The sequence below is a fragment of the Bombina bombina genome, chromosome 10 (genome assembly GCF_027579735.1).
Source record: "Bombina bombina isolate aBomBom1 chromosome 10, aBomBom1.pri, whole genome shotgun sequence".
NCBI lineage: Eukaryota > Metazoa > Chordata > Amphibia > Anura > Bombinatoridae > Bombina > Bombina bombina.
In genome coordinates this window covers 156,276,677-156,289,104 of record NC_069508.1, presented here as the reverse complement: position 1 = coordinate 156,289,104, position 12,428 = coordinate 156,276,677, and positions in this window count along the sequence as shown.

Sequence of the window (12,428 nt, the reverse complement as noted above, 5' to 3'; positions counted from 1 at the left end):
CTTTAATAAAGTGCTAATTTTTTAAGCCTTGGATTGCGGCAGTCTTTTGTCTGTACCAGTTACTGGATTCCTTCTAAGAACCAGTTTCATTACACCCAGACGTAATAGTGCTGAATGAGCCTTATTAGTCAGGGGCAGTGATGTCCTTCACTCCATACCTGGAACAGGAGAGGTCCATACTAGGCCAAACCAAACTTCTGAGGTGTTGGCAGCAATCTGTCCCTATGGATGAGATGTGCACAAACATCTAAATCCTGTTAGTTACAATATTAAACAGATTAATCTTACCTTTCTCACAGGGAGATTTGTGAGTTTCATGCCCTTTTGAATGTAATATACGGAAATTAGGGTATCATTTTCAATGCATAGTGCTGTTTGTAGGTGGATTGGAGCTTGTGGTGATATCAGGCAGACAAAGAGAATGGTGCATCTCATGCATGTGTATTGATAACACAGGTATAAATATGGTGCCATATTTGCCAAATTAACTATTGAATAAACAGAAGTATGTTTAAAGCTCAGATTGTTTACAATTTAATATATTGACTTTAGGAAGATCAGAGAATTACTTATACAATGTGGTAATTAGTTTATCTCTTTTGAGCTAAGCACAGACGTGCAGCTGTAATATCAAGCTTGTGCTCTGTATTCCACTTGTGAGATTTGTATTCTTCCTTATGATCTGCAGAAGCCACTTCAGACAAAAACATACCTTACTCTCTGAACAAATAATAAACCTTTTGTAATATATATTATATACATATTTATATTATGGCAAGTCCTGCCCTGTAAGATTTAATAGTAACAATAATAATTTGTTAGCCTGGACCCTGTTGCCACTTTAGTTCATCTTGGTGCTGCCAACACAGAGGCAATAACCTGACATGTTGCATCATGTCACCCTCCAGCTGCGGCGCACAGTAACAAAGCTTATTATTATGCAAATGAGGAATGGTACATGAGATGGATAAGGGAGGAGAAATTCTAATTCTGATACAGCTCTGGCTTGAGTTATGCTTCATCTTGCTGTCTTACGGGAGGCACTAATCATATAAACATACCCCCCCTAACTGTCCCGATTTTCGCGGGACAGTCCCGATTTTAGGGGTCTGTCCCCCTGTCCCGAGTTGCTAGCCATCTGTCCCGATTTGCCCCAGGCAGTAAAAAATTTTTTTTTTTTTTTTTTTAAATTCTATTGGGCCCATACTCAGAAGCAGCTGGCTTTGCTCTCACAGGGTTAGATACCTGTTATATTCCCTGTGAAAAGGAATGGTGTGTGGGTTAAGCAGGAGTAAGAAGGCTGTATACACTCTGACCACGGGTAATGGTGACCTCTCTAACCTACCTCTGGTAGTGATGATGTCTAACCCCTGGTGATAAGTTTTATACAATGAGCAGTGCTAATACCAGGGTAACGAACAGTGGTAGCCGCAGACTGCACCAGCTAATGTGCTTGCCAACCCCAGGACCCCATACAATGAATTACAGATACCCATATATGATGTAGTGTGTGTGTCTATCTGTATCCATAACTGTGTGTGTGTATCTGTATGTATAAGTGTATGCTATGTAGTGTGTGTGTGTATCTGCATGTATAAGTGTATGCTATGTAGTGTGTGTGTGTATCTGCATGTATAAGTGTATGCTATGTAGTGTGTGTGTGTATCTGCATGTATAAGTGTATGCTATGTAGTGTGTGTGTATCTGCATGTATAAGTGTATGCTCTGCAGTGTGTGTGTGTATCTGCATGTGTAAGTGTATGCTATGTAGTGTGTGTGTATCTGCATGTGTAAGTGTATGCTATGTAGTGTGTGTGTGTATCTGCATGTATAAGTGTATGCTATGTAGTGTGTGTGTATCTGCATGTATAAGTGTATGCTCTGCAGTGTGTGTGTGTATCTGCATGTGTAAGTGTATGCTATGTAGTGTGTGTGTATCTGCATGTGTAAGTGTCTGCTATGTAGTGTGTGTGTGTATCTGCATGTATAAGTGTATGCTATGTAGTGTGTGTGTATCTGCATGTATAAGTGTATGCTCTGCAGTGTGTGTGTGTGTGTGTGTATCTGCATGTGTAAGTGTATGCTATGTAGTGTGTGTGTATCTGCATGTGTAAGTGTATGCTATGTAGTGTGTGTGTGTATCTGGATGTATAAGTGTCTGCTATGTAGTGTGTGTATCTGCATGTATAAGTGTATGCTATGTAGTGTGTGTGTATCTGCATGTGTAAGTGTATGCTATGTAGTGTGTGTGTATCTGCATGTATAAGTGTATGCTATGTAGTGTGTGTGTATCTGCATGTGTAAGTGTATGCTATGTAGCGTGCTACTGTGCATTTTTGCTGACTTTAAAGGCCAGAATCTAGAATATTAATGGGGAATGCAGAGAGCAGTTTTAAAGAATTTATTATTAAATGTGCAATTAAGATAAAAATATTTAGCAATGTCGTTGCAAAGGCTAATTAAATACAGCGCTCACATAGCCATACCAGTGGTTTGAGCTTGTGTTTGATTTGCTGCCTAAGTGTATTAAAATATATGACTTTATTTAGAATTTTATTTTTATTACTTTGGTCTTATGATTTTTTAAGCCCCGCCCAACACATTTCATTTCATTGCCGCGGGGGGGGGGTGTCCCTCTTTTGAATTTTGAAATGTTGGGAGGTATGTATACAGCTTAATGCTCTGCTGATTAGTGCATTATACATCACCAAACAGCAACCAAATCTGACACAATCCTAGGCCTGGGCATCAGAAATAAGGCCTAAACTGGTAAAATACCATTCATCAGTCATTACTTTACAATATTTTCCTTATTAACAATAAAATCCACTTATTGCTCATATATGAAGAGGGACTTTAGTGTTGTGCACATGAGAAGGACCAATTCAGTCCATGTCCTCATCTGTGGTTATGATCAGAAAGGATATCGCGGTAATGAGCAGACAGGATCTGGTAGTAATCAGCAGACAGGATCTATTGGGAATGAGCAGGCAAGATATGAAGATAATGAGCAGACAGGATATGAAGATAATGAGCTGACAGAGCAGACAGGGTCGGAAGGTAATGAGAAGTCAAGATCCAGTGCTAATGAGCAGACAGTGTCTGGCTGTAATGCACAAAAAATCTGCTATTAATGAGCAAACATTATTATTATTATCGGTTATTTGTAGAGCGCCAACAGATTCCGCAGCGCTATAAACAAAGGGGGAGTACAACAAAACAATTATAGGGTAGAGGGCCCTGCCAAGAGTTGCACTGTTGTAGTCAGCTCTTAAGAAGGTGATCTACAAACAGCTGGACTTTTAGGCTTACATGCTAAAAGGGTTCAGGGGATTGCAGTGGGGGAGAGGAACTGGTATTAGGAAAGGTTAGCATAGGTTGTATGCGTCCCTGAACAGTAGAGTCTTTAGGGAGCACTTGAAGCTTTTAAAACTAGAAGAGAGTCTTGTGGAGCGAGGCAGAGAGTTCCACAAGATGGGAGCCAGTCTGGAGAAGTCCTGTAAACGGGAGTGTGATGAGGTGACAAGAGAGGAGGAGGTCATGAGCAGAGCGAAGGGGACGGGAGGGAGAGTATCTGGAGACAAGGTCTGAGATGTAGGGGGGAGCAGTGCAGTTGAGGGCTTTGTATGTAAGAGTGAGAGTTTTGTGTTTGATCCTAGAGGCAAGAGGAAGCCAGTGAAGGGATTGGCAGAGAGGCGCAGCAGATGAAGAGCGACGTGTAAGGAAGATGAGTCTGGCAGAGGCATTCATTATGGATTGTAAAGGAGCTAGGCGGCAGGTGGGGAGACCAGAGAGGACAGAGTTGCAATAATCAAGGCGGGAGAGAATGAGAGAGTGGATTAAAATCTTAGTTGTGTCTTGTGTAAGGAAGTGTCTAATTTTAGAGATGTTTTTAAGGTGGAAGCGGCAGGCTGTAGCCAAGGACTGAATGTGAGGAGTGAAGGAAAGATCTGAGTCAAATGTGACCCCGAGACATCGGGCATGCAGGGTAGGGGTAATGACGGAGTTGTCGACAGTTATAGAGATATTGGGGGTGGAGATTTTGGAAGAAGGGGGGAAAATGAGGAGCTCAGTTTTGGAGAGATTTAGCTTGAGGTAGTGAGAGGACATCCAGGAAGAGATGTGAGAAAGACAGTTAGTGACACGGGTTAGCAAGGAAGGAGATAGTTCTGGTGCAGAGAAGTAGATTTGGGTGTCATCGGCATACAAATGATATTGGAAACCGTGGGACTTAATTAGGGAACCTAGTGATGACGTATAGATTGAGAAGAGAAGGGGACCGAGGACAGAGCCTTGCGGTACTCCGACAGAAAGTGGTGACGGGGCAGAGGAGGCCCCAGAGAAGGCTACACTGAAGGTATGGTTTGACAGGTAGGAAGAGAGCCACAAAAGGGCTGTGTCACAGATGCCGAAGGATTGGAGGGTTTGGAGCAAAAGAGGGTGGTTGACAGTGTCAAAGGCTGCGGACAGATCAAGGAGGATAAGCAGAGAGAAGTGTCCTTTTGATTTAGCTGTAAGTAGGTCGTTGGTGACCTTAACAATAGCTGTCTCTGTGGAGTGATAGGGACGAAATCCAGATTGAAGCGGGTCAAGAAGGGAGTTTAACGTAAGGAAATGGGATAGGCGTGCATATACTAGTTTTTCGAGAAGCTTTGAAGCAAGAGGGAGGAGGGAAATTGGGCGGTAGTTGGATGGGGAGGTAGGATCAAGGGAAGGTTTTTTGAGGATAGGTGTGACCAGTGCATGTTTCATTGATGAGGGAAATGTACCAGTGCTGAGGGAGAGGTTGAAAATGTGTGTTAGTATAGGGGTAAGGGTAGCAGAGAGAGAGGGGAGCAGCTGTGAGGGGATAGGGTCAAGGGGACAGGTAGTGAGGTGAGAGCGCAGTATAAGTGCTGAAACTTCATCCTCAGTAACAGGGGAGAATGAACAAAGTTTCAGGTTATGAGGGTTGTGGTTGAGTGAGAGTATTTGAGGGGGGGAGAGAATGGAATTGTGTTGAGAACTGATTTCATGTCTGATGGAATCAATTTTGTTAATGAAGTGTAATGATCATATAGGATCTGGCAGCAATGAGATTACATGATCTAGTAGTAATCAGCCAACTGAATCAGGTGGTAATGAGCAGAAGGGATCTGGCAGTAATGGTGACATTAATAAACGCACAGGATATGGCGGTAATGAGCAGACAGGATCTAGGGGGAATGAGCAGACAGGATCTAGGGGGAATGAGCAGACAGGATCTAGGGGGAATGAGCAGACAGGATCTAGGGGGAATGAGCAAACAAGACCTGAAGGTAATGAGCAGACAGGATCTAGGGGGAATGAACAGACAAGACCTGAAGGTAATGAGCAGGCAGGATCTAGGGGGAATGAACAGACAAGACCTAACGGTAATGAGCAGGCAGGATCAGGCAGTAATGAGCAGACAGGATCTTGCGGTAATGAGCACATAGGATCAGAAGGTGAGAAGCCAACAGGATCCAGTGGTAATAAGCAGACAGGATCTGAAGGTTAGGAGCATACAGGTTCCGGCAGTAATGAGATCAGGCAGTAATGAGCACACAATCTGAGGGTAATGAGCAGACAGGATCTAGAGGGAATGAGCAGACAGGATCTTGCGGTAATGAGCAGACAGGATCAGAAGGTGAGAAGCCAACAGGATCCAGTGGTAATAAGCAGACAGGATCTGAAGGTTAGGAGCACACAGGTTCCGGCAGTAATGAGATCAGGCAGTAATGAGCACACAATCTGAGGGTATTGAGCAGACAGGAGGTGGCTGCAATGAGCACGCAGGATCTGAAGGTAATGAGCAGAAAAGATCCAGTGGTAATGAGCAGAGAGCATTTTGCTTTTTATTTACTTGAAAGGCTCAGGTAATGCTGCCTCTGACAGGACTTGCCACAGCCTTTTTTTTTTAAATAATGTGTAATATGGGAGGTTGGCAAAAAAAAAAAAAAAAAAAAAAAGGCAAATACATAATTTCCATTCTTTAACAGGTATCAATTCTTATATCAATTCTATACATGTAGTAGAAACATTACCTTGTTTAAAAAAAAAATACAAAACAAATTCTATAAAACGCAGAAGAGAGCATGGTTTACATGTTAAAATATTTTTGCACAAAAAACTTAAAGCTGGAACCCTAGGAAATGATTACTCACTGGCTGATAAGGACAATTCAGTCTAGTTTTTCTACTCAGCAAAGGAACATCCATTTAAAAACAAAACAAACTAATAGATTTAAAATGCTTAATTCATTACTGCTACATCTCTTTATTGGTCCTAAAGTAACCTAGCTCTGCTACCCTCTGTGTCCTACTGGGCTTCACAATGAGCCTGAGTAGTTGGTAGTATCACCCTCCAGGTTACTTATATATCCGCTATCCCAACATGTCACTGTGTTTTACCTTATGCATGTGCATCGCATGCCCTGCATAATTATTACCATTTATTTGCAATGAGCCATAATATTCCCCTGTGCTATAGAGAGCAATAAAAACAAGACGGATCACACAGATTTGCATTACAGGAACCTACTCTGAAGAGAACTTTCAAACTAAGTGTTCGATGACATACACCTAGATTACAAGTAGTGCGGTACAGCTATACCGCTGAAAAATTGGCCTTTGCGAATGGAATATTCAGCTCAACTATTACAAGTCGCAGCGATACGGCTTTACCGCTAGCGTTTTAGTCTATACCGCAACAATCCATTCTAAACTCAAGAAATGGCTTTTGAGTGTGGAATATTCAGCTCACCTGTATTACAGTTTGTGCGGACCGGTTATTCCACTAGCGTTATAGCTTATACCACCACGATCACAAATGTTTCACAAAACTAACACACAAACTATTAACCCCTTAACTGCCACCCCCGCATCACAAATACTATAATAAACCTATTAACCCCTAATCCGCCACCCACATCGCCAACACTAAATAACAAATTATGCTTACCTGATATTTTCATTTCCATCTGTAGGAGGAGAGACCACTGCTTCATTCATTACTTGTGGGAATTAAGAACCTGGTCACCAGGAGGCAAAGACTTAAATAACTCCCCCACTCATTCTGCCAAGGGAACAAGGAACAGTTGGAGAATATCAGGGTATAAATGGTGCCAGAAGAATAATATTAAATTTAGGTCCGCCCCCCAGAGAAACGGGCGGGAGCAGTGGACTTTCCTCCCACAGATGGAAATGAAATTATCAGGTAAGCATAATTTATGTTTTCCATCTTAATGGGAGGAGAGTCCACTGCTTCATTCATTACTTGTGGAAACAAATGCCCAAGCTCTAGAGGACACTGAATGAAAAAACGGGAGGCAGACCCTATACTGATGGCACCACAGCCTGCAGAACCCTTCTCTCAAAAGCTGCTTCCGCCTAAGCAAAAACATCAAAATTGTAAAATGTTGCAAAAGTATGTAAAGAGGACCAAGTAGTCGCCTTACTAATCTGCTCCATAGAAGCCTCGTTCTTAAAGGCCCAAGAAGAGGCCACAGCTCTAGTTAAATGAGCTGTAATCCTCAGAGGAGGCATATGTCTCAAGGCGAAATGGAGGACACTCCTCAGCCAAAGATAAGGAAGTTGAAGAGGCCCTTTAACCCCCACGCTTCCCGGAAAGAGAACAAACAGAGAAAGAAGTTTGTCTAAATTCCTACGTGGCCTGAAGATAGAACTTCAAGGCACAAATCACATCCAAAATTACGTTGAAAGGAACCACATTGAATGATGTTGCTTATTGACACAGCCTTAGGAAGAGAATCTTACTTGGAGGGACGCATTGCAAGGCAGTAATCACAGATACTCTGCACGCAGAAGCAATAGCCCGTAGAAAAGGAACCTTCCAAGACAATAATTTAATGTCTACTTTATGCATAGGCTCCAACGGAACCCATGCAGAACCTAAAGAACAAGATTTAAACTCCAAGGCGGAGCAATAGATCTAAACACAGGTCTGATACTAGCAGAGCCTTAACAAGTGACTGCAAATCTGGAAGCTCAGTGAACCTCTTGTGCAGTAACACAGACAGGGCTGAAATCTGTCCCTTCAGGGGACTTTGCAGAAAAGCCCTTCTCCAGTTCATCCTGGAGAACAGAATAAGTAGGTCCTCCACACCTTATAATAGATGCGACGAGCAAACAGCTACAAGCTTGAATGAGAATAAAAATAACACTCTCAGATCTTGACATAGATGAACAAAGAGACCTGCAACAAGGTTCCGCGAACCATATCCTCCACGGAATAATCAGTATCACTGATGCCTGCTTTATTTGAGCCACTACACTAGAAAGTAGTGGTAACGGCTGTAAAAGATAAATTAGATTGATCCTCCAAGGCCGCCTGAGGATCCCTGTACCTCGACCCCTATCTGGGTAACTTGGTAATGAGACGTTATAAGATCTTCCTCTTGAAAATTTCCACAAACACTCGGGATGTAGAGACCCCTCGGATTAAAGTATTGTCTGCTGAAGAAATCCGCTTCCCAGTTGTCCACACCTGGAATGTGGATCGCTGACAGCGAAACAAGATACTTCCGTCATATCTAGGGAGCTACTCGTTCCCCCCACCCCCCCTGATTGTTGATGTAAGCCACCGAGGATATATAGTCTGATTGGAATCTGATAAACTGGGACAAACCCAGCAGAGGCCAAGTCTTCAGAGCATTGTATATACCCCGAAGATCCCAAATGCAATCGGGAAGGAGCTTTTCCTCCTGAGTCCATAGGCCCTGTGTGATCCTGGCACCCCAAACAGCTCCCCATCCTGACAGACTCGCAAACGTAGTCACAATCACCCAATATGGTCTTGAGACGGACGTCCCTTAAGACAAGGGAACCGGACAAAAACACCAAGAGAGCGATTCTCTCAATCGTTTGTCCAGAGAAATCTGTTGAGACAGATTTGAACGATTGCCGTTCCACTGCAGCAGCATGCACAGTTGCAACAGTCTGAGGTGAAACCTGGCAAAGGAAATGTTGTCCATGCTGGACACCATGAGACCAATCACCTCCATACACCAAGCCACAGATGGCCTTAAGGAGGTCTGGAGGGCAAGACATTTCGAAGCTAGTCTGCAATGCCTATAGTCCGCTAGAAATATTCTCATGTCTATGGAGACTATTATAGTACCTGAGAATTCTACCCTGGTACTTGATACAAGAGAACTCTCTCTAGATCTATCTTCCATTCATGGGATCGAAGATGACAAAGGAAAGATTCTGAATGGTCCACTCTCCGAAAAACTTCTAGGAGAATGCTGCATTAGCCGGGAAACAAACCCGGGTCAACTACTTGGAAGGCGGCTATGCCCACCACTAAACCAGCTAGACCAAACAGAAGATCAATAAACTGGAAGTGCTGGTCCAGGAACTCAAACCTTAGGAACTGGAAGTGGTCCTTGAGGATTGGTATGTGAAGGGAGCATCCTTTAGATCTATCGTGGTCATGAACTGCCCTTCTCGAACGAGGAGAAGAATGGACCTATTGTCTCCCTCTTGAATGAGGGGAAATCTAAAAACTTGTTTAAGCACTAAAAGGTCCAAATCTAACGGAAAGTTACCTCCTTTTTTGGAACCAAGAAAAGGTTGGAATAGTATCCCAAACTCTCACTGCGATAGGCACCGGGACAATAAATCCTAAGAGGACAGATCCTGTACGCACCCCAGAAAGGCTTCCCTACTTTCTGGTCAGGAAGACAGGAGAGAGTAGTAACTGCCCTTGGGTGGCTGAGACTTGAAAACTTGTAACCCTGAGCTATGACCTCCAGGATCTATGGATCCTGCACGTCCCTGAACCAAGCGACTGAAAAGAACAGACTGCCCCTACACGATCCAGAAGAGGACCAGGGACCAGCCGTTCATGCCGACTTAGACTCAGCGGGCCTCTTGCTCTGCTTGGATTTATTCCAGGAATGAGACGGCTTCCAAGAGCTCTTGGTTTGCTCAGGCTTAGCGGAGGACTGCTGACATGGGATTTATCAAAACGAAAATTGTCTCTTAGACTCGTTCATATTCTCTTGCGGTAGAAGGGCACCCTTGCTCCCTGTGACCATGGAGATAATTGAGTCCAGGCCTGGACCAAACAAAATCATTCCCTTAAAGGGGAGGGAAAGAAGTCTAGACTTAGAAGTCATATCTGCAGACCATGACTTCAGCCAGAGCCTGACGGGCCTGAACAGAAAAAGCTGAAGCCATAGCATTTAAGCGAATAAACTGCCTAATAGCAGCACAGATAAAAGAATTAACAACCCTCAAGGCCGTAAATCTTTTCTGAGTAATGTCGAGTGGATCCTCCACCCCGATCAAATCCTATAAGGAGTCACACCAGAAGGTAGTTTCTCCAGCAACCGCGACAACGGCCGCCTCCGGTTGAAGCAAATATCCCGTATGTTGAAACAACTTTCTTAACAGTTTCCATCCTTTATCCATGGGCTCTTAAAACAAAGAGCTATCCTCAAATAGTATAGCAATACGTTTAGCAAGGGTGAAGATAGCGCCATCCTTTTTAGGGACAGAACCTCACAACTCCATTGAGAGTCCAAGACCAGGAACGATTTGTTAAAGGGAAAACAAAGGAACGATGCAGTCCCATTCATTCTTAATAATGTTCACCATCTAATAGAAGCAGGCAAGGATAAGTTACTACCCTGTCCTCAAACTCTATCCAATTTAGGAATCAAAGGTTCCTCAGGCAATTTGGCCTCTGGAACCACTGAATTCGCCAAAAAACTTCCTTTAGAAGAAAGCACAAATTCCTAAAACTAAAGTCTGGTTCCTCCACAGCCGGAGGTTTATATGCAGCAGACTCCGACCCAGAATGTTCATACTCTGACATACTCTGGGAAAGAGTGCAATATGTAACCTTTTGCTTGCGCTTAGCACAGTGAGGTAAAGCATTAATGGCTGCAGATACCGCTGTCTGAGCTGCGCAGTAACGTCTGGTGAAAAAATGCCCCCCTCAAGATGGAGGATTAGCAATGCTACGGGAAACTGCATGTGTACAGAGATAAGCATGTAGGGTACGCACCTCACTGGACGACAACTCCTCAGAGGTGGACGGCTCAGTGGTATCAAACATGTTTGATATCACATTATCAAGGCATATGGAACATAATTGAGGGGGCGGTACTAAGGCCTCCTCACAATATAAACAGGAATTACTCTTTAGGAATAGAGGGAGAGCCCTCTAAGTAACAGAATCCTCCATCGCTAGTGCAATAACCGGAGAACTATAGAAATAAAACCTTTTATTCAAAAAAACTGCACCTTTATATGCCAATAGCTGGGGCACTCCCCACCTCCCATGACCCAGACAGTACAGAGAGTTAGGACTCATCTCTGATAGACACCCGATCAGGAAAGAATCACATGGTGCACAATGCAGGCCCGTCCCTGCTATGAGAAAAAGCGCGCCAAGCTTGTAAGCTGCATGGCTTTCAAAGCGAAACCTGTATATTCCATAACAGCCTATGAGGCCATAACATCTCACACATAAAGCAGCATAAAATCAAATAAACATATAAGATTATTCCCCCCTGTTCAATAATCCCCCTCGGGAGATATTATCCCTTGATTCTATACAGATAAAAGGAGTCACACTGTGGCCCTGTCTTCTAGCGTTATCATACATGTAAAAAAAATGAAACTATCTTACTAGAATCTATGCCGTGGAACAGGAACACAGCCTTTCAAGTGTGACATGTAAGTAGCATCGCTCCTGACATGGACTCGAGAGCAGAAAGCAGGCAGCGAAACTCATCAATGCTGATTGCTTATGGAGCCGTTAATCTGAGTTGGGATGGTTTCGCAGAGACGACACTCCAGTCCCATTGCGGAGTACTACTTCCATAAGAGACTACTCCGAATCTTCCGACACTTCTTTGCCAACCTCCTGTGATGAAAGGCAAAGAATGACTGGGAGATTAGGGGAGTTGGGGAGGTAAAATGGAAAAATCTATTAACTCCTAATCCGCCGCACACATTGCCAACACTAAATTAAGGTATTAACCCCTAATTTGCCCCCGCATCTCCAACACTAAATAAACCTATTAACCCCAAACCGCCAACCCCACACATCCCGACTACCTAAATAAACCTATAAACCCCAAAACCGATGGCCCCCCACATCGCAACAAACCAAGTTAAACTATTTACCCCTAAACCTAACAAGCCCTAACTATAAATTAAAGTTACAATATACAGTAACTACCTTAAAATAAATAAAAACCTAACACTACGAAAAAATAAATTTATTTTGGGGTGAATTTATTGTTTTTATAAGGAAGTTATATTTATAATTTTAAGTTAGCGGGTTTTAGGTTTAGAGATTAATCATTTAATTTTGAAAGTTGTGATGTGGGTGTTTGGCAGTTTAGGGGTTAATAGGTTTAGTATTTGCAATGGGGGGCGGCGGATTAGGGG